Source organism: Buteo buteo, chromosome 10 (genome assembly GCF_964188355.1).
Source record: "Buteo buteo chromosome 10, bButBut1.hap1.1, whole genome shotgun sequence".
NCBI classification, from domain to species: Eukaryota; Metazoa; Chordata; class Aves; order Accipitriformes; family Accipitridae; genus Buteo; species Buteo buteo.
In genome coordinates, this window is record NC_134180.1 from 19,257,472 (window position 1) to 19,285,235 (window position 27,764).

The window sequence follows — 27,764 nt, forward strand, 5'->3', positions numbered from 1 at the left end:
AGAACTGAGTAAAACATCTCTGCCCATATCTTTTCCAGTGGAAAAAACAAATTTGGCAAATTTGGCAAGTTTACACTAATTTCTCCAGAATTAGGACATTATTTACATTTTCCCTCCAAACTGTTAGTGAGGGAAGCAAAACAGTTTTGTGGTAAACAAGCCGATCCCATAAAAGGTCCTACCTAAGCATTGGAAGTCCTCTGTGGTGTTAGAAACATCAGCTCAGCACTCGAAACGATGAGCTATGGGAAGGCATAGTGTCTCCTGAGTTTCTTTGACAGACAGGGGAGCAAACTTTATTACTGTCCTCCTGGAAAAAGCGTGGCACCTACTTGCTGACAGGAATCCAGCTCCACAGTGTGGAAGGAAACAGAGAATCACTGGCATACCATCTTGACCTACCCTGCTTTATTGTCCAGGTAATTTTCTTGAGGACCATAGCAGAGGTGCTCAAGAAGCTTTCAAGACTGAAGATATCAGTGGGAGATAAACTGCAAATTACTGCAAGCTATTGCCCTGGCCTCTTTTTTTGGAATGTCAGAAAACCTGAAAAAGAATAATGTGGATGCAGCTAAGAAGGTGATATTACAGCTTGCCACAAAGCTGAGCTTTCAGCCTTTCAAAAGACGAATAAAAGTAGATAAATCATTTGTTGCACTGGTGTTACTGCAGGCCCATACCTTTGAGATTCCCTGATTTGCTGCAAAATTTTCTCTGAAGACTTCATTAAGTTCTGGCTCTGGCACCAATTTGTCAGCAAAAGATAAAGCACTTTGAGGAGCCATCCCAAAAGGTTCCGCCTTAGCACATTTGTGAAGGCCTGTTGCTGCTCATGCTGACTTCTGAGCTCAGGAGGAAAAAAAAAAGAAAAGAAAAAAAAAAAAAAAGAGGGAACCCCCCCCCACCCCAAACAAGCAGAGAGAAAATACATGACTGATGGCATGTAGAAGTTATTTTCTGTCCTATTTAACATCGCGCGCTCTCTCCACTTCAGTGTATGAGTTTGCCTCTCTTCACCATGGTAGCAGGTAAAAGAACAGACATAGTAAAAAATATTAAATGGATTAAATGGTCAGCTGCAGATTTATTTTTACTGTATAATTTTCTAAGTATAAGCTTTGTCCAGGATGTGGGAAGAAGGTTTCTGCCATATAATACTGGGCTACCAAATACCTCAGCTCTCTCAAGCTGCCTGATGAGCAATTTGAGCAGCATTCTGCATGGCCTCTTTTTGAAAAAGATGTAATTCACAAACCTCCCCTTTCCCTTAGCTCCAGACAATGTCTCTACCCATTTCCTAGTTGGTGATATGTACACATGGCATGGTAGAAATACAGACAGAACACATGCAGCAATGCATATGTTTTAAAAATTCTATTCTTCATCTCCCTGATATACTACAGTGGAGGCTGATGGAAAACAAAGATGCTTTCCTGTGTGGTGCAGGGTGCAACTGTGACCGCCGAGGTCAGCAGAAGAGAAGGCATGCAGAACATTTCAGGCTGAGGTCCAAAATAGAGAGATTTCAAGTTTATTGTGAGGACAGAAGAGCACTGTGCGCTTGAATTTCTAGCTGTTGGCACTATTAACTATACCCAGTTAGTCAGAAGGTTAGGTTATAGCTAGAGCGTGGTTTGAAAGGAGATTTCAGAGAGATTAAAAATTCCTGTTCATTACAAGCTCCTAAATTAAGTGAAACTCTCTGAAAGATTGGTTTATTTCTGAATCCTGAATCACTCTTTAAATTATGATCAGAGGATATGGTCATTTTGTATTCTAATTTAGAAACACATGTACAGGATTTGTGCTAGCATGCCTAATGTCCGAAGTTACAGAACTGCCAATAGTTCGTCAAGAAAAACACTCACTCTGGACTTATTTTAAAATAAAGAAAAATAATTAAAAAATCTGTTGGGGACAGCAGCCCTGTCTCCCAGACTAGAGATGTTTTGCAACCCTAGAAGCTCAAATGTAACTGCAAGATGACCTGCACTGTGTGCAAGAAATGTGATGTTTCTCTGAAATGCCTCCTTCTATTTCCCCAAACTAATTAGCAGGAGCAGCCTTCCAGGGCCTTACAACAAGGCATAAGCTTTCCTGCTTTCTCATGCAAAAGCAGTGGTAGGAGTGGACCTTACAGCACAGCCTTCCTGAAATGAGGACACGATTGCCCTTTTGGTGCTGGGGTAACAGTAGCATTCCTTCTAGAACATGCTTTCTGCTAGCTGCTGCATGAAGTTCTCTGCAGTGATGTCATGCAAATGGACAGTACAAATAAAATTCATCACAGTTACCACTACTTTCAGGTTTGTTTCACCTGAGCAAGGTCTTGTTGGCTTGTCTTTCTGTGTAGCATCAACTGCTGATTTGACCTGCAGGAAATCAAAGGAAAAAAACTTTCTCTGCGTGGGATATACACTTGTTTTTAAAAGAGCTGTTGTATAAAAAACCCCTATGCTTTCTGGGTTGCTGGAGTTGCCTGAGGCAGACTTGTCATTGTTGATAATACATTAAGCATAATACATCCGCATGCCACAGAAAAAGATTTCTCAGGATCAGCTATGCCCTTTGTACAGCAGTAAGCAAGAATGACTAAGGTATAAAAGGGCATACTGTGGTGAAGCATTTTTGTGAGTGAGGATTGCAAAGGCAGAGAAGACACATATAAAACTAATGCTTTCTGCAAGCCATGAAGAAGTTAGCAAGAAAAGAAATATAAAGGGGAAAGCAATCAAAGGCAAATACAGAGAACAGGCACACATCCAGAAAACCACCTGTACAACAGGGCTGGCTGCTGGGAAAACCGTGAGCGATCCAGAAGAAAGAATCCTTTTTTCATGTGATGGCACAGCTGGCTGCAGAGATGGGGTCAGATCAACATCCATGGGCTCCCTCCTGCCAACACTGCTGAATCTGAAGAACTTATTGCAGAACAATCTGAGCAATACCTTGAATCTTGAAACCCAGTTTCACACAATTAAACCACAGCAGTTCAGTGGTCAGGGACTATAAGGGAAAAGAAAGGACAAAGTCAATTTGCAGGAAGCATATGTCCTATGATAGATGTCCAAGTTATATTTAAACTGATTTATAAACTGGTTTCTTTGTAAATCAACAGTATACAATACCTCCCCCTGCTGCTAGCTTCCCCAGTTGTACTGTGTGTACCTGCACTTTCCACCTGATTTGATTTCCTCTGCTCTGTCCCCCAGCATAGAGTGCTGCACTCTATGCACCTTGCTAAGGTTGCAAAGGATCTTCAAAGTTACAAAATTTTCTCTGATATAATCGAGTTGTAGTGATACTTTTTGACGCAACTCTATTTGTAAACCCAAATATTCCACTGTTCTTGCTTGTTACAGCCAACTTTTCACAACTGAGACAGATGTATTCGATAAAACAAAAAATCCCATGAAAATTAAAATCAGGCCTTTTCATACTCTCCTTTGCTTGAAGGGACACAGAAAAACTGAAAAGCATTGAGATGATAATGGACTTTTGCATTGTCTGTAATTATTCTGTTAGCAACAGACTGGCTGTTCAATATACCAAAGACATGAGGATACAAACCCTTGCATGGGAAAACATGCTCAGATTCTTTGAATTTGTAAAGTTTGCACTGGCATTTACCAAAATCTATTTAACTCATTCCTGGTGATTTTGGAAGGCTGACCAGAATGCCTTTATATAACTTCTTCGAGGCAGCAAAGCTTCATGCATTTGGGGGTAATCAATACATCCTCTCCTCCTTTTCACATCTTTTACATCTTTACAAAATGACTTATATCCCAGTATCGTTCTAATCAAATCTTAAAAGCATGTGATTGCTTAGATTTTCAGTGTGGCAATGTCCCCTCAATGATCTCTCCTCCTCAGATGGGTGGACATAACAGGGCGTTTTGAATTGCATCCAGATGGCCAAAGTCTTGTGAAACCATTTCAAAGGCCAAACATTGCCAAGGTGTGTAGTTCTTGGCTAAGGGGGGCACCTCCCCTTAGTAACCATTTAATTTAAGGGTGTAAGGACTGCTATGGCAATCCAATGTGATCCATCAAAACCCTTCTGAAAGGTATCTGTAAGCTAATCTGCATTTTACAAAGCAGCTGCAAAAAGAAGCAGTGATGCTAAATCACGGATCAGTAAGCCATTAGTGTATCTAGCACACAATTTCTTAGATTTTCTCCAAGCTTAAAGGTTTTCATTTGGTCATCTTTCTTGGCAGTATAGAGCAAAGAATGTCATTTTTGCACGAGTTAAATACTCCTTTTTGATTGATGGAAGTTGTTTGCTGCATAAGGAATTGAAGCAAATGACATAGAATCCTAGAATCGTTTAGGCTGGAAAAGACCTTTAAGATCATCAAGTCCAACCATTAACCTAGCACTGCCAAGTCCACCACCAAACCATGTCCCTAAGTGCCACATCTACAGGTCTTTTAAATACCTCCAGGGATGGTGACTCCACCACTTCCCTGGGCAGCCTGTTCCAATGCTTGACAACCCTTTCAGTGAAGGAATTTTTCCTAATATCCAATCTAAACCTCTCCTGGTGCAACTTGAGGCTGTTTCCTCTTGTCCTATTGCTTGTTACTTGGGAAAAGAGACTGACACCCACCTTGCTACAACCTCCTCTCAGGTAGTTGTAGAGAGCGATAAGTTCTCTCCTCAGCCTCCTTTTCTCCAGGCTAAACAACCCCCGTTCCCTCAGCTGCTCCTTTGCCACCTTTGCTGCCCTTCTCTGAACATGTTCCAGAACCTCAATGTCTTTCTTGTAGTGAGGGGCCCAAAGCTGAACACAGTATTTGAGGTGCAGCCTCACCAGTGCTGAGTACAGGGGAACAATCACCTCCCTGCTCCTGCTGGCCACACTATTTCTAATACAAGCCACGATGCCGTTGGCCTTCTTGGCCACTTGGGCACACTGCTGGCTCATGTTCAGCCGGCTGTTGACCAACACCCCCAGGTCCTTTTCCTCCAGACAGCTTTCCAGCCACTCTTCCCCAAGGCTGTAGCATTGCATGGGGTGGTTGTGACCCAAGTGCAGCACCTGACACTTAGCTTTGATTTGCTAAATAAGAATTTGCTTAATAAGAATTAACACAGGAGTTTTTATAAAAAATAAAGGATTGTCTTTGATTTCATATCCTTAAATAGCACTAATCAAAAGTATCTGGTGGCTAAATAAAATAATAATAATAATAATAATAATCATAATCATCATCATCATCATCCCTGAGTGTGGTCCCCTGCTGAGGCCTTGGATCAGTTATACCATTTGGGAAGAGACAATTGCAGTTGAACATTATGCCCAAGACTTGTCCCCACTTCACTTCTGATGGCCTGTTTTCCTCTGTTGTTGGCCTCAGAATCTGAATGACATGGTTCACTGCAGATAGCACCTGAAAGGCCTTCAAAGGACTGCATGTTTGCACATGGAAAATAAAGCAGCTTAAAGCACTCTGACTTGCTCACATGACCAGAACAGATATAGAGGGGGAAAAACCTCTCTCTGACCCAGCATTTCCTTTGCTGCATCTGTCACTGTATGATGGGCATGAATAGCAGGAGATGACAGTGTTGATTTCAAGCTTTAAAACTTAACTCTGCAGAGGCTGCTTCAACAGGTGAGTGAAATGAAGAAAGAATGGGGCTCTTTTCATATTAATAAATCTAGCTGAATCGTGAGCATTCTTGAAAGTGTGTGAAGCTCTGATAAGAGTTTTATCAAGCATGTATTACATCAACTGGCTGCAATACTGGCCCTCTGATCAGCTGGTTTTCCTAGCAACAGTACCTAGACAATAAGCTCACACCTATTGAGGAAGCACATTACTGTCAGTGGAGACAGCATTACAGTAGTTCATGCTTGAGACCAGGTATAAAGAAGGACAACCAGGTCCCAGGTTTAAATATGTTCAGATGCTGGGAGAACTGAGGATCTTTTAAAAATCCTGTTCAGTGCAAACTTGGGTTCTGCACAACTGAGAGTCCCTCCATCTTCATGAGAAAGAATATGTATTTAATAAGTCCGTTGGGGAGTCAACAGAAATAACTGTTAATAATTAAACACCAACCTGTGAGAAATGTCCTTTCCTGATGTGTTTTTAATACAACACATAATTAAGTTTTAACAAGGTTTATGTAGCTCTATAAGGACTTTGCATAAAAGCTTTAGTGGGAATGCAGAGGACAGAACTCCTAACCTAGAAAAGAGAAAAGGGTCCATGAATATAGTTTCTTTTGTTACAATGGGACTGAGTTTGCAATTTCTTGGATTAAACTGGGACAGACTTTGAGAGGCTGGAAAGATCTGAGAATACTGAGAGACTTCAAGCATTCAGTTTTTCATCAGTGGCAATACTAAAATCCCTGGGTAAGATTGTTCTTTGTCTTGTACTCATATAAATAAGGACTAATTCCACTTAGGAAATGCAATAGCTTGATTTAAAGGGAATTATTTCTGACTATGGAAAGTGGTAAAAGAATATTTCTCACACTGAAAATAAAAGCCAGCCTGCCCATAGAACAGTAACTTACACTGCAATCCATATCCTCTGAAAGAAATCTGATGTTTTTTCCTGAAGCTATTCTGGGATAATTGTATCTTTGTCCATTATAAATTCACATATATTTTTATAAGCAAAGCAAGGGTCCCATTGGCGCCATTAGAAATAATCCTTTAAGAGATTTCCAAAGATATGTCTTGCTTAACTTTAACAGGGAGTTAACTAAACACTCTACAGAAATTTTATTTTTCCTCATAAGCAACAATAGATCCCTGTAAATGTAAAGTCAGTCATACAGAATCAAATATGCTGGCATAAAAGTAGTCATGCTCTCACTCCTATAAAAAGTAAATAAATGGTGCCAATAAAGACATGCCAACATGTAAGAATAAACCTTTTGTTTTAAAGCATATATAACCAAAGAACATTTTATAAGGTTTTAAAATTCATTAAGATTCAGGCCTTGGCTGTTTGGAAGTCTTTCTCAGTGACTGTATCACCAGAAGACTGTTTGGGGTGAATTCTGCATTTTCATGTATAGAGGCCGCAAAATAATGAAATAGCTCAGTTTACTTGAAATTGGGTATTATTCTTATTAAGTTGTCTTAGAGAGTAGAAATAAATTAGTCCTGGTCTGTCCTTTCCTTGCAACCCTATCCAGTGTAGCTAGCACTAGGGAAGACATGTTTTTCCACCTACATCCTGTGCTTCTTTTTGCTGTCTTGGGCTCACTCCAGGAGGATAGGGGACTTTCATAAGTCTTCTGATATACTGCACCCGGACTTCTTATGGACTTGATGAATGTAATGGCTAACGTGTTTGCACTTATCTGCCAAACAAATGAGTATTTTTTCACCTAAAAAGTGTTAAAACATTTCATTGCACTAGAAAGCTGTCATATGAAATTTATATGACAGCTGTTACAGTGGAAGTGTTGCAGGAATTAACATAGGAACATCTCAGTAGCCCATCTAAAATAATATTCTCTCTCTCAATGCAGTCAGCCACAAACATTTCAAAAAGGAGGCAGGAAGTAATCAGGATATGGGCTAAAAATAAACAAAAATATTTGCATCCACATACAAACTTTCCCAGACAGCACTGGATTCCAGATTTTCAGTACAATCGTCTTTGTGTTCTAATGCTAAGAACAGTGCAGTCATGCACAGAGGACATCTCCTCCTTGCTTACATGCTCATGCATAAACATTTTCTATACTTTACAGTAAGCATACTTTACAAGGTAACTAAGGGCTTGCGGATCCCTCCTTTACAGTACAGTGAACTTGCATGTGATATACCCCAGTCATTCCAAGTCACTGAAATGTTCAAACTGCAATGCTCCTTACAGCTGGGCTTGTTCTAGGAGATAACTGACTACCTTACAGAACAAGTCTTGCCCTTTTTCTGGAGCCTTTTCAAATGGGCAAAGCTGTCTGGGGCAATATACGTGTAAGATGAGAGAGACCAACATCATCACTTGCAAAGGAGGATACAGGACAGAAAGGTGCTTCTGCACCTTAAATTTAACTGAACAAAATGCAAGTTTAGGCTGTCTCTCTTACAGTTAGACTCTGTTATATGATATGTTCTTCCAAGGTGCCTGTTTATACTAAGTCTAAATGTACCGTATCAGGATTTAATTCTGGAACAGACTTATACTTCCCATGTAATAAAAATGACTTGTATCAGTCAAAATATCAGAAAAAGTGTGTATACTATGTAATACCTAAATGGATTTGCCAAATCATCTGAAGGATGATAATTAATAGAAAAAAGTGGATGTATTGCCTTTAGTAGAGAGTTCATTAACTTAGAAGTTAAGCAACAGTTGCTTCAGCAAATCAAACAAACACCACAGCTGATTCTTCCAATTTTTGACCATCTGCATCACTCTGGAATATTCACATAAAAATGACATATTTGAAAAGTTGTGGTTTTTTTTTTTTTAACAGAAACATTTAATTCTCATTCACAGTTTGCTGTGAACAAAAACTTCAACACTTCTAAGAAATTATAAAAGAAAGTGGTGAGCACATAAGGTTCTGGCTGCATCTGTTAGGGAGCAGAAAAAAATCACAGAACCCTGGAAATCTGGGGAGGGGAACAGGAAAATTGGAGGAAAAGGCTGTATCACAGGGACAAGCCAAGGCAGCATGGTGTGCTGGCAGCCCTGTCATTGGGAGGCTGCAGACGCTGCCTATGAAGGAGTTCAAGCTGCCTTGGAAGAGATTGGTAGTGATACACAGCTCCTATTAGCACCCCGACTGCTGATGCTGGGCTGGATGTTCAAAGGGAAGGTCCCCTCAACACATCATGGAACTGGTGCTACGTGGAGTAAGTGGGTTGCACTGATCACACAATGGGCTCACATAGGAAATCCCAGCCATCGAGGAATTTTAGAAGTGATCACGGACTGTCCAGAAGGCAAAGATTTTGTAATGCCACCAGAGTAGGAGGTAATGCATGCTGAATAGGCCCCAGTGTATAAAGAAGTGCTTATCTCAAGTTAAGGATTTTTCAGTTTCCCATGCTCTGCCAGTGAGCAGGTGCACAAGAAGCTGGGAGGGAGCATAGCCTGGACAGCTGACCCAAACTAGCCAAAGGGATATTCCATACATACCATAGAATATCATGCTCAGTATATAAACCTGGGGGAGTTGGCCAGCAGTGGCAGTACCTGGCTGTATCCAGATACCACAGAGTGGGGATACTGGCTGTATCCCAGTGCTTGTAACCGTGAGGCACAAGCCCTTATTCCAGCAAAGCTCAGAGTGCCTTATAATGACATAATAAGTAAAGCATGGGCTATGCCTTCCTAGTAAAATATTTCAGAAAACTCCACTGAATGTTTTCCTCCTGAAAGACTTTTTTCAGGTTCTCTAGGCGAAGAGAATGATCTAAGCTAATATATCTCACTACCACTAATAGAAAGCGTAACATGTTGCTTAGCCTGCAGTGCATTAATAGTATCTGGTATCCAACTGATATAAGGCAACTCATATTTCTCATATGATAGAACCCCATGGCTCAATTGTGAGATTCCAGATTAAAAGATTTACAGAGCATATAATCATTATAATACTCTCTTACCTAGATTCCAGGGCTTCCTCCATGGCTTCAGTGATAGTATTTCTGTCTCTGGTATTAATTGATAGTATGTTCACTGATTGGAGCTGTGAAAATTTCTTGTTGCCCTATTTAGCAAAGACAGATTTTAGATATTTTAGAAAACAGTAATATATGGTTGCTTGGTAAGGGATAAGTTGATTTATTCATCTAAGTTTTGCAGGATGGCTATGTATAATGGTCTCTTATTTTGACACATGGAGCTGTAAAAGGACTGACTGTTGGGCTCTGGAGCATTTCTTTTCTGCCTGGGTATTCTCTGCAGTGCTAAAATCTGATAATGTATTGTTATATGTTAATCCACGTTGTGAGCTTTTCTGAAATAATCTAGCCCTGTTGGTTTTGACCTTTTTCAATTTTCAAGCCTCTAAATGTTTTCCAATAAGATTATGAACCCTCTCTGCACTCTGAATTTAAGCTAATTTAAGCCTTGCTTTCCTTTGTTACTTTTCAGGGATTGCTTGGGAATGGTCCCTTTGCAGTGGCTGCAGGCCAGAGGTTGAAAACCACATGTAATTTTATGGCCAAAGTCACAACTAGAGTACTTGGCATAATTCCACTGATTTAAAAGGAAAAATCCTTTGATAGGATCAGTTAGAATAATGGCTAGTTTATTGTACATTAGTGAGGAACTTCCCCTGGCTTTAGTCCTCCTCTATAGCTTTCACTGTGAATAAGATTGAGCTCCATTTCAATGTAATTATATCTCCTTTGGGAAATATTCCTTACTTACTACCCAGACTAGAACACATTGAAGAGCCCAAGAGGAATCTTAAAAACTTTTTACATGGGAAAACTCATCAGAAAATTCTTAAAATTCTATTTTATTCTTGGTCTCAGATGTGTCCTAGATGTCTAATTTTTAAGGCTGCTCTTCAGTCAGTACCTTTTATCTCAGTGGTGCAGTGTAACATATGCACAACTCTAATGTAAGTTACACAGTTAATAACATAAATTTTTCTTGGCTTCTCGGATCAAGTAGTTCTACTGTTAAAGTCTTGAGCAAGGTATCAATGTCTCTGAATACAGTTACACTGATTTACATCAGATGATCATATATCCAATTATTTTAAGATGCTTGAGGTTATTCATGAGTGCACAGGAAATAATGTTGTTGTTTCTTCTGAAAAAGAAAGGCTCAAACAGGAAGGTAGATACTAAGAAAAGTAAAAATTAGGTCTGAAATGTTAATAACTGGATATATTTTCTGAAGATAGTTAAAAGTATTTACATTTAAAAGACAAGACAATCTCTGAAAAATTAGAGAAAAATGGAAAATTGTCTTTTATGCTGTTACTGCCTAGCTCACTTTGCAGCTCCATCACATGACAGCGAATAACTAAAGAAAACTATTATTATGCAAACCACTCCAGCACAAAAGGGTATTACATATCTCATACAAAAGGGGATTTCTTTAAAAAGCACAGAAGATCCAGTGTTTAGGGTTTGCAGTTGAAATTCATGGCCTTGCTTGCCAATATTATCATGCAGCTGGGTATTATGCTATTGCTTTACTCTGAGGGGAAAAAAATCACAATAAAGATATTCAAATGGCTTCATATTAAACTGTTGTATTCTCTTATGTTGCAATATCAGTTCTAATTATTTTTGGCATCTCTTCTCTAGCACAAAGGTCACAATAAACACTAGCCACAGAGAATTTGATTGCAAACAGAAAATGCCAAAACTGCACATCTTTTGATTTAAAAAATTATCAATGGAAAATAGTGTTAGGCATTATTTCAGTGTTGAAATTTTGATAGGATTGATAGAAGTATTTTTCTCTTATTTAACAGCTATAAGACAGAAGTCCATTTTCTGTAGAGAAGGCTTCTGACAGAATCTCTTCTATTGGTGCTGTAAAACAAGGGTTTATTATTTTTATTTTAATTCTAATTTTTTTAATCTTTCCAGAATTTTTCTCCTATTTAAATAAAAGCAGAATCAGCTGACCCAAAACACTCCTCACGAATAAAAGATTAAATGTAGTCTCAGAAATCTTAAGCTCTTCATGACATGACTATTGAAACATTAATTTGGACAAGTAAATTACATCAGTCTTTACAGGGTTAGGTGCTTCCTGCTTCTTCTGTATGCAGTCGTTAGTCATATGACTATTGTGAACCATCCTACCAAGCATCAATGATTTTTCTAAAATTCTTTTAAAGGAATGTTTTGTAGAAAACAATAACAAGTCACATAGTACAAGTCAAACCGTTTCAGAGGAACAACTTAAAGTTTTTTTCATTTGCATATCTCTCATTTCTTTCTCTGGCTCTTAGATACATACATCTCTGGGTTTCTCCAGCCATGTTTTAAAGTTCTTATTTCTGGTTTTGTTTTCTGTTTGTCCCTGAGCTGCCTGAGCACTGCCATCATAGAGGGCTGAAAGATGTGTACTCAGTGGTGATATGTGCTGAAAAACAGGAATGGTACAAAGTTAACATTTTTGTAGGGGGGAAAAAAAAAGAAAAAAAGGCTATGAAATGGTTCCTTGGCTTGGATTAGTACAGAAGCCAGTCTCAGACACTGACCACACTATGGCATCCAAACACTAAAGTCACACTAGCCCTGTGTATACAATAGAGTTAGCAATAGGAAAGAGAGTTTCGGAAAGCTGTATAGCAATGAACATACAATTTGAACATACCTTCATTTCCTTTACAGGAATTGAAAGTACAGGAGATGCTACAAAATACTGTCACAATGTAACTTGCTTATACATAACTGTTCTTTGTGCTACTTGTTCATTTAATTATAAAGAAACAAATTCCTACCTTCTTATTCCAAATTTTTAATTACTATGCCTTGTCAGGTATGTTAGGAAAAGTAGTGGTGAAAGAAACCTTATCTCAACTGATGTATTTAAATATATACAAGGATCAATGTTGAGACAGATGTTAGCATTTGAGTACTATTTTGGTCCTAACTTGTGTATATATAATCAGTTATTTAAATTTACTGCAAATGATTAAGCATTCTGATTTTCTTTCTTCTGCTGTTTCCTCCATTACAAGTTATTAAAAAATATAGTTACAAACTTGTGTGTCAAACATACATCAAGAATAGATATGTGCATTTTATGGTCATTGATGTGTCTGGTCCTTATGCTCTCTGCATCACTGCAACCTGATTAACTGAGGTTTTAGCTCTCAGAATCTGAAGGAAGCAAATCTGTGGGATCAGCAGTACAGCTCTGTAGGTAATGTAGTATTTCCCAAAATACTGTGTGCAGCAACAGGGCACAATAATATAGACCTTTTAAGAGAGGCAGACGTTATTATCCCCGTTTTATTGAAGGAAAGATTTGGCCGCAGATGCTTGAAGAAGTTCAAGGTATAAAGCACATCTTTGCACTGCCATACCGACTGTACCACCATGTGGAAAGCTTGCACTGCTTTGATGATTTTGATGACTGAAAAATTTTCTCTGGTTGGAAGACTGTTAGGAGACGAGCCATCCTGACAGTTTTGCTTACTGGCTTTAGTGGAATGTAAAAGTATATATTTGTCTGTGGTGGCTCAGAATCCTCCTAGGGAAATACTGGTTTGCTAAGCTTTGTGTTGCTCTACTTCCACTGTGCCACTCATATGATTAGGAGAGCAGAATTTTGTCCAAGAGGGGAACTGATTGGAAAGCTGTGTTTCCATTCAGAAGGGAATTCTGACACACTGAAATCTGTTTTCTTTCACTGAGGAAAAAGTCTGAAACCTCAGAATTTCCAATAACAAAAGCACATCCTAAAAATTTGAGTCAAAGTAACCTCAAGGCTTTGACTATTCAAATGATATAATTCTATGTGAACAGTGGAACTGCATAATTTGTGGTGCCCTGATATTATTTGTACCTATAACAGTCCTGCAAAAATAACTTTCCCTTTGAATTCACATAAACATTTCTTTACATTATGCTGTACTTCTTAAAAAAGCAATAACATCAGAAAGTCAAGCTTTGACTTTGTACTAGTGACACTAGGACAAGTGGTACTACTGACCACTTTGTACAAGTAGCACTTGTAGCAGCTCAGAGAAAATGTCTACAGGAGCATAATTGCCCATCTTTCTTCATGGATTACTGAGTCATCTCCAAAATACTTATCAAACGATCACTTTCAGGATTAATATTTTGGTTGTGATACAACATCTTCCTCCTCATGCCCAACATTCCCAGTTCACTCTACTTAACTATTGTCCCATCCACATTTCCTGAAGGAGAGAAGGAACAGATCTACTGGGGGTTGTGCTTCCTCTGCCCTCTGCACTGTTGTGTATGGTACAAGCTTCTGAACTTGTGACATTAGCAACACTGTGTAGAACATCCTATTAGACTAGCTGGATAGTGCCCGATACAGTCTTGTCACCCATGCTTCCATTTAAGTATGATAAGTTTTTTGCACCTAGCAGCCTTTCTTCTTTCTTTTTTTTTTTTTTTTAACTTCTCGACTTTTCTGGAATAAGCAGGAAAACAATACAAAATGAAGAAAATGCACTAACTGAGACCTACTAATTGCTGGCTGTGATTAACTAGTAACTGTAAACCCCCCCCCCCCCCTTAATTTCTAGTAATTTACTTGCATGAATTCAATAAAATCAGACAAATTTCAAAATACCTTAATTGTTGCTATTTTAATTGACCAATGAGCTTGTCTGTTGTCATTGCTTCCAAAAACTTACATTTCTTAAACTGAGAAGGGACACAGTAGGATCCTGATATTTAGATTGATAAGGAACCAGAAGCCTAACCAAAAACCTGTAGACGATATTAAAAAATACTTAGTCTTCATTGCCTATGTTTTACTTTCAGGCTCCCAAATGAGTTGCTCTGATTTACCTGGCTGTAGCAAAGGAGAGGATTTATTGCTATGTTTTCAAGCATTCATCAGTTCTAATGACAGAAAGCCAGTCAGGCCCTATGGCAGAGTCTTGACCATTTGCAAAACTATAGTGTGATGGCTTTCTAAGGAATTAAGTCACAGAAGCTTAATGGCATTAAAGTCCTGGATATCCCTGGTAGAAGCTAAGAAGTGAGCTTCTCATGCTGCACTGGAAGACTTGCACTTCTGCCTCATGCAGCCTCATTTTGAGGCCACATGCTCTTACTGCTCCCCTTTAAAATGGATCTGCCTGATTTATTTTTTGCCTCAAAATATCGTTCAGAAAACTTTAGATCTTCTAGGCCATATTATTAAAAATTCTTGCATGTTGTCTGTTAATCGTTGTAAGTTCTGCTGAAATGTGAGGGTCAATTCTTACAAAACGGTATTTGCAATTACTGGACCACAACCTAAAATTGATCATAAGCTTAAAACCAGGGCACATAAGCGAACTGCATAGTTTTTCCTTCAGTTAAACTATCCGCATGGCTTCAGAACAAGGTTTTAAAATAGCATTATCTAAAAAAATAACAATGTTATGAACCACCACTTCTTACAAGACCTTTAGAGGTTCTCCCTTTTGCTGTTTGTAAATCCTTAGTCTTTGCATTAAAATTTTCTCAGACAGGAGAACAATAACAATTGATTTACATGGACAAAAGCAGCTTTTCTCAGTTTTCAGTCCAGCTTCCTCTGAGATCTCATTGACCTCCAAAGTTCAACTTCTTCCAAGAAAATTTTCTTTGGGATTAATAGCCTTCAGCATCAAATCATTGAGTGCTATAGCCATTACCAGTGCTATAACTAAGGTTGTATCAGCATTTCCGCATAAACTCTTATCTTCAGAGATTTATAGCTTGGCTACAAAAATATAGTTTTATCCTGAAACTTGGCAAAACAAGCTCAGTCTGGGAGCAATTTTACTTTTTATTTTGAGAAATCAGCTCAACTCTGTGGGTGTTTTTAGACTAAAGTTCCGAATGGAACCTTCACTTGCTATCTACATCCCATTGGTGCCTTGGAGAAATCCCAGCCTGACTTTCTAAGAGTGCAGATCCACTTCTGATAAATTATGGAAAGGCAATGTAAAAGGGTGTTTTAAAAATGGTTATTCCCTATGTTAAAGATTCTCAAATTGGATCTAGTCACTGCTTCTCAGTAAGACATTTTAATCACTTGAAATTTATAAAATTTTTCCGAAGATTTTAGCCAGCCAGACTAACACGTGAGACCAACAAAGTACCCTGCAGTAACAGAGGGGTCTGAATGTTTCTGTCAGCATCTTCATGCAGAGTAACTGAGGAGCCTGCTGGCCCTTCGGCAGTTGGAAGTGCTGATGGATTGGGGGATGAAAACCCTGTGTAGAGGAGCCCAAGAAAACCTGAGGTGAGGAGTCTGGGGAACTGTGGCCTCCTGCCTCTTCAGGACTCATGACAGTTCCCTGGTGGCTAGGGCTGGGTGCCAGGAGGGACAGATGAGGGAGAGGAGGCAGGCACCTTTCTCTCCAGCATCCTGAAATAAAATCTTCACCAAAATTAAGGATGCTTAGATCAAAACCAGCAGAAGTACTTACATGCTCTGCTTTGCACAAGCCCCTTCAGAAGAGGTTCAGAGGCACCAGCTGGAGGGAAAGATGACAGAGAGATGCCATGGAGTTTCCAGTTTCCTTTGTAGGTAATTCTTGTAAAGGATGACTTGGTCCTGAGTCATTGCCAGGAGGTGGGAATACAAACATGACACAATACGCAAACATGTTCAAGGCTACAGGCTACAAATGTAATTGCTTCACAGAAAAATGTACTCAGCTAAGATGATGACCCAGTGCAATACAATGGTTCCCATGACTACTCATTCATCCCACAATGGAAATCTGAACAAACCAGAGACAACACCCTGCCCCCAACTCCCCCCAAATTGGTCACAAAACTAAAAATGTCCCGTCAGTCTTTCCTCAGAAGTATAGGACAATTCCTAATGCCTGTGTCCAGCAGCAGGACCACTATTTCACTTAGCCAATACAAATAATATTTTATCAATCACTTGCCATATGAAGGAAAAGGCCAAGACACCCTCTAGACTATTCCCTTGTTTCAGACATGTCAGTATGTCAGTGACTACCACAGTTGCTCCTGCAATCCAGACGGATCACCCTTAAATTCATTCTGTTCTGTTTTCAAGCAGAAATTTATTGGTCCCCAACAACAGCAAGGCAACATCCTCTGAAAACAGGGCACTAAGTAAACATACAGAATCGACAGTGCCGCATCCAAGTAGGAAATTCCAACCTTCATATCTTTGGGAATGCTCCACTTGAATCTGATCCAGAAATCTTTTTTGGGAGCAGCTCATTATAACTAGACAGATTCAGTCCAAACTCAAACTTCTTTTGAAGGCATAATGGCAGGGGAACCTCACAGATGGGATTAGAAGGAAGATAATGAGGTAGCTTTGCAGATGTCTAAAGAAGCTCTTTCCAAATGTAAGGAATGGCATGGGATAAAGCTTGAAACTAAGTGACTGAAAATCTAAGAAGTAGATGGAGGAGGCTGGCATCACGGGCTAATCAGTGAAAGAAGTGATTTCTTGATCCTGAATGAGAGATGATAGGTAGGATGAGGTGAAGCTATGAATGGCTTTGAAAGTGAAGACAAGCTGCTTATATCTGATAGAAAAGGAGTGTTATATATTTGACAGTCAAAGTGATGGGCTAGGAAAATGATCTCTGCAGTGCTATGCTGTATAGAACCATGCCGGCAAAACTGCATTTTTCAAAAGCAGAGGAATGGATATTGCAGTAACCAACAGAGCTTGGTGATAATTTACATATATATTAATTCTTGCATAATAATCATCACTGAGTAAGGTCTATAACACATTTCCATAAAGACAATTATTTTTAACGACTTTTTTGAAACTTACACTGAAGCATGTTGCATGGGAAAGTGGGCACTTTTTTGCATATTTATAGTAAGATTGTTTCGGGTCAGCATTTTCACTGCAACATCCTTGTAAAATTTCTAGTTTTATAAAAGAAAAAACTTACATACTTAACTAAAAATCCTTTTTACGTGCATCTTTTTTTTGTTGTTTTGTTTTTGGCTAAAGCTTTTCATTTCAATACAATACCTGAGGGCATTCAGTGCTCATATCCATGGCAATTACATAATGTCTTAGCTGGTGGTCTTAGTTTATTCCTCTCTGGGCTCTGGTAGAAGGAGAGAGGTTGTCTATTACAACTTGGAGACGACTCTGGAAAGTCAGTATGCTGGATAACACAGCCATCAAGTCACTAAACATACCACCTCCTAGACATACAGATTTAACAGCACTTCTCCACTTTGTTTGGAACGGTATTACACTACAGTGGTTCTGGCTGTAATACATTAGGAATTCATTTTATTCCCTATTGTATCATATCCTTCATTTCCCCCATGCAGAGACTGACTGCTGCATACACATTCTTCCAGGGCAAGGCTTTTCCTATTAATAGACAACTTGGCTTCATACGCTGAGATGAATGAACAAGGTTTCAAGTGCCTGCCTAAATTAAGTGGACCATATGTCATAAGCTATAGTATCCTGCTAGTAGAAAATAAAATAAAGCAAGATCGAGAGGAAAAAATAGCTTCCTACCATTAGCTGACCTCTCAGACTCAAATTTTCAAACATGTTTATTTAAGTGTGCTTAGAACTATTTACTTATTCTGTGCATCATATGAAGTTACACACATTTCTAATGTATTCTTAATGGGGGTGCTGTCTCAGGAATAGAACTTCTGAGCATTACCACAACACAAATATTAAGGTACCAATTCTGATTTATTTTTTTTTCCTCCCCTGGAATTGCCTTCAACTTGTGGCCAGCTTCATGTTTTTCTGCTTTGGCTTTCCAACCTGTAAAAATTGGAATACAGTTGTTTACTATTTATTTAGTGTCCTGTGATTGTAGGATATTGCAAACTTTCCTTTGCTAATGTAAAAAACACTAGTGGATGAATGTTATCTTTTTTTAAGCAAATTATATTGATTACTATTATTGTTTAACCAGCCCACCTCTGCTGCGCAGTTGAAAGAAACATGCTCTTTCAGACTCTTTGAGTGGTTATATAATCAGCATTCCTTACAAATATTTGACTCATTAGAGCTAGCAATCATATTTTCCTGGCAAGTCGTCCAGTGCTAGGTGCAAACAGAGTCAGAGAACTAGAAAATATAAAAATCAGCATTTCCATTTACTTCCTCCCACTCATCCCATGCATTTCTACTGTATTTTTTTCCTTCTTTGCTTTGTCTTTCTCTAAATATCTCTTGAAAAGTAACATTGCCAGATCTTTTCATTCAGGTTAGGGAATGGATAAAACCATGGTCAGCTGGCAGGCATACATGCTTGCACTTTCTTAGGTTTTTAGGATGTGCCATTCTGTACTTCCAATATAAGTCCAACTTCAATTCCCCTTATGATCCAAATTGGCAGTCAGAGGTTTATGTTGGTATGAAAAACAGAAAAGGAAGAAATTCCATAGCTAACATAACTTACAACTTCACTGTTTTCTTCTTACGCTACTTGTGACCAAAAGCAGCAGAATAAAAGATTTAGTGTCTCAAACGAAAGAGAAATATTTTTGTAGAAGAAAATCTTTGGAGAAAAAAAAATTGTTGGGAGTGGGGAGGAATTTTGTGTGTGTATTTTAACCAGTGATCATTTGGCTGCCTTATGAATACTGAATATTGCCTGCAGTTCAGATACTCGAAAAGTAGAAATTAATAAAATGTAACAAATAAAAGCCACACGAGGGGAAAAAATAACTTTACAATCAATTATTCACCTTTACAATTACTATAGACACTCCTCACCTTTCTTTTCTACTTAATTTAGTTAGTGACATAGACTCAAAGGTGACACGTAAAGTTAAAAGAGAACAGCAGCTATGGCAATAGGGAATAAGGCTGATTTTAATCAACAGCAAAAGTTATGCAATACAAAGCTCTATGATGTGGCACACTATCCTAGAGAAAACATTCCATGGCCCCAGTCCTATAAACCCTTTGGTGCTTTATGCCTGTGGGAAATGTCCATGAGGACCAAACCCATATCTGTGCCGTATCTAAGAGGAACAAGAAAATTTGAAACATCACCTTTCATTGCAAATTAGACAGGTCTGGCAATCCTGCCATGTTTCATGGTAACGCATCACCCTACTGCAATTATCTGTGAATTTCTGGCCATTTGGCTGTTTGGTAACTCGCCATAAAGGTAGACTCATCCTATATTCAAAGCAGAGTTAAGGGCCAGAAGTCTGACACTTTGCAGGCATATTAATCTGTGGCATGCACGTATAGGTTCACTTGCATCTGTGCCATGAATCCTGTGTATTTGGGCCTCACCGTCCTTAGTTTTTGCAAAAAGGAATCTAGGTATTTTGGTATTTCAGTTTGAAAATGTCAAGAAAAAGACTTTTTGCTTTATGTTTTCTCTTTTACTTAGACTAGTGGAGATGTAATTTAAGGAAGCGTGTTGGCACATGTCATTGAAAACATTTTAGAAGTTTCCTTAGGAGTCTAGCAAACAAGGGCCTGGAGTTGCACTGCTGAATTTGCTTCAGCTTGCTCAATGCAACAGAAAAGCTGAAAAGTCAGGCTTTGACTAACTGTGTGTTCCCTTTGAAGAAAGAATTGTGATTGTTGGCAGAGGAAGGAAGAAGCTAGGACAAAACAAGGGAAGGAAGAAGTTGTTTTTTTCTTTCCACCAGCCAGCTCCTTAATTTTTGCTGCCAAGATTATAACTCTAATTTACAAGATAAACACAAATCTATTTATAGATTATTTAATTTAAATTACAGAATTACATGTCTTTTGGGTTGAAACCTTTGCATATTCAGAGAAGTGAAAATGAGGGAAATATCATATGAGGCAAAGGTCATTTTGATGTCAACAGAAAATAGCCCCAGTCAGAAAGAAAAAAGTTTCTGTTAACATTTAACATATTTTAAACTCAGTACATATTTCTTTCCTTTTTAATGTTATCTCTTATTACAGAGACATGGTCAGAGATCTAAAAATGCTTAGGCCTACAACTTAGGTGTTTCAATCTCTAAATACTTAAATGTATCAAAAAATGTATCCTTGAAAATCAAAAGTGAAGGAGGCCTCCCTATAGTCCTTCTTGAATAATTTATTTTGGATATAACTAGCACCGAAAGATGTCAAAATAAAAGAATTATCCTGAGAAATTTGTTAATTGCCCCAATTATTTAATGTAACTTCTCTTAAGACTCATGATGACAGTACAAAGGTTGATGTTATAAGCTAAGTTGTGAGGATCTTTTCTGCAGAAACAGTTACTGTCCGAGCTATTATCAACAAGTTTTGAATATATCAATACTATTTTCTAATGCCCAGCTGAAGGATAGGCATACTTGTTTAATTAATAAAAAAATCAGAGACACCCCATTACAAAATTTAGCCAATTAATTACAACTTGTTTAAAAAATTACTTATTTATGCAACCTTCCTAGAAGAAATGAAGGAAAAAAATGTTTGCAAACATTAAAAACCCCCAAACTGTTTGCATCACTTTTTTGTTGTCACATTATAGGTAAAAGTCTCACCACAAAGAAAAGCAAGAATTCAGACTTTTGCATAAACAGCCTCTAAAGCAATGGAGCCCTCTATGAGATTCCAAGAATCACTTTTAAACTGAAAATGGAAAGAATCCACTTCTGTAAAATATGTCCTTCATCCAGTAAGACTGTTAGAACAGAAACTTTATGATAGGGACACAGTGTGGGAACACAGTTTAAGAAATCTGTAGCAAATTTAGCTAGAGCTAGAAGATCAACAGTAAGGAGGCTATTTGACTCAGTTTCCATTGATGTAATGTCTTACATTTGTTGGAAGAATAATACCTTCTATGCATTATGTTAAAATTTAACCTTCCATTTTTTAAACAAATACAATACTGATTCTAAAACAAATCTTTTCTCTGCCACTAAGGAACACAAGTGGAGTAATGGGTGCATGCCTAGAAATATAATGTGAAAAATTTGTGAAAATAAAAAGAGTGAACTTCAGAAAATGAAGCAGTGTTTCAAAGAAAATAAAAATCAAGCAGCCAGACTTTACCTTTAAAAACTTTGGAGTTTTGTTAGATTATATCCAACAAAATCACATATTCAACCAGATTTTGGAGCAAGCTGTAGATTTAATAGGCTAAAAAATATGTATGACCATAAATGTAGTTACAAAACTTAAAAGTGTCACCCTAAACCTTAAGGTGTCCCATTCTCATAACCAAAGTGCAAGTAGGAGAGAAATCGTGTCAATCATTGGAGTCTTCATTTCAGTTGCCAAATACCCTCAGCTACAACTTCTTTGAATGGGGACTGAGGGTGCTCAGCACTCCTCAGAAATTAGCCCTTAACCAAGACTAAAGAAACAGAGCTGCAAACATCCAAACAGGCTTTTCTGCAGTTTGACCAAATTTCCTAATGACAATCATCACCTTCATTTTAAAAATCTGGAAATGACTATGATCATCAACAAGTAAGACATTGATTTTACTTAGTTTGAATTTCCAACAGGTGAAAAACTTTGTAGGTTGTCTCTTCCTAATGGATGATGAAAGACAATGGATGTTTAATGTATTGTTTTTCTTTTTTTCTCAATATGATAACTGCATTTTACTTAGCTGGAAAAGCTGTAATGCTGCTCCAGTAAGTGGTGCTAAATGTGATTCTGAAGCAAGAGTAAGCACTTATACTTCTAGGGTGTTTCCTTCTAGATCCAAACAGAGGACAGTAATCTCTCAAAGCAGAAAGGGACTAATGTCAGTATCCATTTGGTTTATGGTCTGTCTGGGAAAAGGTCACCTAACTGCGGCATCTGAGATTTAACCATGGAGTATTTAATTTTGGTGGGAAAGAAACAGCCTTCTCCTTCCCCAATAAATAAAGAACCTAACTGAACAATTCAGTTTCTCAAAATATTCAAGGGTGCCAAATCTGTAATGAAAATATTAAATGTTTTCTCTGATCTTTTTTGGGCAAGTATCTTACATGACGCCAGTATCTAGCATGCCTTAAAAACTATACAGCTCAAGAGCCAAAGAAAATAGGAAAGGCAGCAATCTCTGAGAAACTTCCTACCCTTTCTCAGCTGGTGGGACTTGGAGTCCCATAGGATGTCATAAAAACCAGGTAGTCTCTGGGGAAAGCACTGCAAGGTGGAGAAAACAGGGTTACGGTTTTGACATTTTCCTCAAAAAAAAGAGTTACAATTTTTTATTACTACTTAGGGTCCATTTAAATGGAAATAATTCATTTTTAGACAACAGTGTTTCCCAGCTCATCCATAACCATGAGGAACATGGCCTACTTCAGTACATCTTCCTTGATCGGCATTACCAAATGGAAAACTTTTGCCCTGATGTAGTCTGAGGACTCAGTATCTGATAGGGGAAGATTTTAGAGCTAACTTTCACATTTTTAATGGCTCTAGCAGAGTTGATATTTGAATAAATAAGTAAAACATAAGCCCCTACTTGGAAGAAATAACAGTCTTTATCAGGAATCAGAACTTGTAATGCCTGTTTTATGTCTTTTTCTTTCCATCCCAAACCCAATTTGCATTTTAGCCTAAATCTATGTAGTGTCTGAAAATGTCTGAATGCCCTCCTCTCTTGTTCCTGAAAACATATTTGGTGAAGGCTGAACTAAAACCTTCCTTTCTAGTTATATGAAGTTTCATAAGAAACATTTCTCTGTCATACACAAACCTATTGGGAAGAGTGAAAAGACAGCAAATGCTCACGACGTGTAAGCCGTTGACAGTACTTTTTTTTTTTAATCTGTTCATGGGAGGGAAACTTAAAACATGAGCTTCACGGGACTTTACATTTTAGTTTTTCAAAATACTTGTCATTTAATGAATACATATTTAGGTCCAGTCAGAGACAGAGTCATGGTGACATTTCAGTGGAAATACATCTCTTGATACCAGCTGAGAACAAAGCTGTGGGTGGGCTAGTAAATTCCTGTCTGGGGAACTGACTATGATCTAGAAAAAGGGAATTACAAGGAGCATGTAGAATCACAGTAGTGTAACTAGCAGGGCCTGTGCTTCCACACTGTGTTTTTACTTTAGAAGCAGTACAATAACAGCATTTTAAGGACATTTCCTGAAATGAATATCCATCTAGACACATTTAAGCACCTCCATAAATAGGGACTTAAAATATTTTGAAAAAGAACTATTATTCTAACTTTAATTTATTTTTTGGAAGCTATAGATGAGCTCACTGTTGTGACATGTTGCCTCTGAATTCTCTCACTAACAATAAACTATAGGTATTAAAAAACCATTGCTGTACTTTCTGTAGGGGGCAGTCTGATCAAAGTTTTTGTTTTGTTTTCTAGTAGGAAAAACATTGGGAAAAAATGTTTTGCCAAACCAACATGTAGAACATTAATGATCAATGTCCAAAATGTTTTCAGTGCTGGTTAACTAGAATTATTTTAAAATTTGTCTAGCGGAGTATTCAGAATGAGTCATGTAGAAATGAATATTTATATTCCCTCTGACCTCAAACATTTGTGGCCTTGTACAAGGTCACATAAGGAGACTATGAAAAACTTCCACATAACTCACTTGATAATTTCTCTCCTTAGTTCAGCAAGCTGTGTATGTGATATACACCACATGTTTTTTGGTGCACTCAGAAGCACATTAAGTTCCCATAAAATTAATTTTACAGCAATTTAATTGTGAATGACAATAACTGAAAATATATAAGGAATGTTGGGGCAGGGAGACAAATTGCAAAGGATAGCATTTTGCTGTTGCTGCTGGGGTTATTTTTAAATCTGGCAATGATTCTGTCACTATTACACACACTGTTTTTCCCCCAAAGATATTTTGAACACAGCATAAAATTCCTAATCCACAGACTAAGAATTTCAGAAAAATAAAATGCAAAAGTAGCTAAGTTCTTGAAATCTTTCTTGGATCTCCTCAAATTATTTTTCCAGAGCTACTGTCTTCTGTGTTTTCCAGACATATTTAAAGTCTTAAAAATATTTCTTATACAAGCACACATATTAAAGAGCATGATTCACAGGAGAAGGACTCATGAGCCAGTCATACATGCAGCAACAAAATGAAGCAAATGACAGGAAAAACTGAAATAGCATAGTAAGGATTTCCTTGAAGCCCAATTAAGAGAAACTCAGATCACACTGAGTACTAAGTTTCATACAGGGAGTTATTTTGCCACTTGAAAATGTGGACTAGTGGGCAGAACCTAGAATGATGAAATTCCAGTACCCAAGAACCACAGACATCTCTGGAATTGTCTGCTGTTTGTAGCAGCAAAATAAAATAGTTCAGGACTCAGAACTTTCTAGCATTACAATGTCTTTCAAAGGACAGACTGAAACAAACTGTCCTGCTGCAGAATGAATCTTCAAATACATGACTTCGCCTAGAGTGAGAATAACAGAAAAAACACTGGAAAGAACATTTTTGGATCAACGGAACTTTATGGACAATATAACGAAAATTATATTGGTCAGAAAAAATTTGGGGGTTGAAAAGGATGGAAAGCATCAATTCACCTGTGTTAGCTTGGAGGACAAACATGAAGGTTTTTATTTATTAGGTTCTATTATGCGTTTTCACAGTTGCTCTGTTAACCTGAGGCCAAGGCAATAAACAAGGTTGTTCTTTTTAACTTTTAAAGGCCAGTAGTGCTGAGTTAAATAGGAGCTACTGCTAATAGGGCTGCACCCATTTATACCAGCACAGAATTTAGCCCACTGCTGGAATAAACAGTTAGGTCATGACTTTCTCTACTATTCAGAAAAAAAAGATGAAAATGCCATTGGAACAACCTCAGGATATATCTTTTATTTACTTGAGGATTTTTTTTTTTTTTTTTAAAGATAAAAAGATCGGGATTTGACTGCGATACTCATTAGTACAGGTGAGTTTGGGTGGCCTTCACTTAGCAGCCCCAAAGGATAACTACACTTAGTAGCCAGCTTGGACTGAGGGCAATTTTCTGACTGCTCTTCTGAGAGTGACAGCCACAGATCTGGGTGTAACTGTGTCACTGCTCTTGTCTTCCCCTCTCTACTGATGCAGGCTCTACAGCAGCAGCAGCTCAGGGTTCTGCAGGGCCATGGATGGGCATAAAGCCTTCCCTCCTCCTTCTAGGACATAACCTGGGATCTTTTATTCCCTGAACAACTGCTCCTCGCCTCCTCCAAGAAAAGATGCGGACTCAGTGGAAGCATCTTACATGCTGAATTCAAGATTTGGGCCACCCGCTAGCCCTGCCAGAGTTTGTTATATGGGATAGAAACCTGTTTTCTTGATAAAAGTCCCATTACAGATGTGAAAAGGATCCTGGGGCCGGGTGGTGGGGCGGGGAGAGGCATAAAGGAGGAACCAAATTCTCTCTACAGGAGACTGAAACTAAGCTTCCACTTGGTTAGCTACAAAAGGGGAGTTCCAAATGACTTGTTTCAGGCAAAGCATTTTTACAGCTGCAGAAAATAACAAACTACAAACACTTAAAACCATGTAATATACCTCATATCTATTAAAAATACTTATGTTTTCTTACACATTCATAAGGTCTATGACTATCCACTTTCCAATTGTATCATGACTCTCATTTATATTCTTATTATACCCTGTATCCTTGTTGATGTCTAACCGTTAACCTCTATCAGCATAAGAACTGCAAAATATTGTGTAATTAATTTACACAAGTGAGATAGTTCTCCCAGCTCATAAAAACTATTAGTTATAATGGCCACATTAATTAATTACAAGAGTAAGACCAACTTGAGGCTTTGTTTGGCATTAACTTTTCTTTTCTAAGAAGAATGTTGTCAAATGCTGACCTCCCAGAATCCTTGTTTTTTCATCTTGATTTCCTCCCGCCTTCAGCATCAACTAATCTTACACGTCTTCACAGATCCAGAATATAAAATGGTAGTACTCCTATAGGATGCTCCTCTGTATTGCAGTTCTCTGGGACTGCCAGGTATGTATTACCAAGTCTCCCTTTTTAGAATTCCTTTTAGAGAAGTCCTACTGGTTTGTAGACATGAGATTTTTATAAAAGCTTAATGAATTTAGGAAAATATACTAATCTTCTGAAATTGGGTCATTTCACTGAAATATGCTTGTTATAGAGTTATCAGATCCATCTTCCAGGAAAATTGTCAGATCTCAATAACAGCACTTAGTCACTCTTTCACAGCATGACTCCCACCCTTAATCATCATCAGTAAAGCTAGGGCTTGCCTGTTTGATCCTGCTAGAGAAGTTATTAAACCATGTTACTTCAGCTGAGCAATATCTTAATGAGGAAATATTGCAAAATGGGAAACTAAACTAAATGTTTTCTAAACTAAAGGTTTTAATGTACTGAAAGAAAGCTTCTGAATCAAAAAGAATGGCCCAAAATTCAAACCAGAAGGTACAGTCATTGCTTATCCATTCCTGCCTATCTTCAACATGGAAGAAATAATAAACAGCATAAAAGGCCAAAGACCTACCTGAAGACAGAAAGGGTAACATCAATATTGTCAGATGCTAAGGAATGTGACCTACTTTGCCAATTAATGCTCTTATTTTCCATAGTCTAATTGGGAGGTTGCAAGAATAGTTAATGGATGAGAATGGATAGCAGGGAAAAGCAAGTTAAGATCTGTCACACAGGGATCACTTGCTGTCAGACAGTGCCAGGCATGGCAGCGGCGGCTCGACCGCCACGGCTCCCCATGCAAGTCAGCTGCATCTGTGAGGATGGGGGAGTGTGCTGGTGCCGCAAGACAAAATCCTACCCAGCTGATGAAAACATGGATGGGTGGGTCATGCTTTCTGTAAGACATTTTCATATTGTTAGTTTTAATGAGGCAGTACCCTGTACCCCATGCACGTCTTCACACAGTCCTGCCCTTTGTGCCTCCTTGGAGTACATCATTTCAGGCTCTTGAGCCTGCAGACTCTCTAACGCTTCATCTTCCCATCCCCAATCCTGAACATATCCAGGACTTCTGTATAGCTCTCACAAGCAGATGGCCTACCAAAGGGCTAGTGCAAAATGCTAAAGGTTTTGTTTCTGGAACAAACAAGAAAGAAAGGAAGGGGGGGAAAAAAAAAGAAAAAACAAAGAAGACTCAAACTGCTTGAACACTAACATTGAACAAAAGCAGCATCTAATCAAAGTATCTCTAGAACAGGAAA

The 27,764-nt window shown here is 38.2% G+C and overlaps 1 long non-coding RNA gene across 1 annotated transcript in view; it reads right to left on the reverse strand.

Moving 5' to 3' along the window:
* Positions 1 to 428: 428 nt before the first annotated feature.
* LOC142035466 (uncharacterized) overlaps positions 429 to 27,764 on the reverse strand; it is a 72,170-nt gene continuing 44,834 nt past the window's right edge. The window contains exons 2-5 of the long non-coding RNA XR_012651893.1: positions 16,081 to 16,128; positions 9,599 to 9,702; positions 2,775 to 3,006; positions 429 to 2,372 (exon numbers count right to left, since the gene is read on the reverse strand). This is a non-coding gene — a long non-coding RNA (uncharacterized LOC142035466). The remainder of the gene's footprint in view (positions 2,373 to 2,774; positions 3,007 to 9,598; positions 9,703 to 16,080; positions 16,129 to 27,764) is intronic.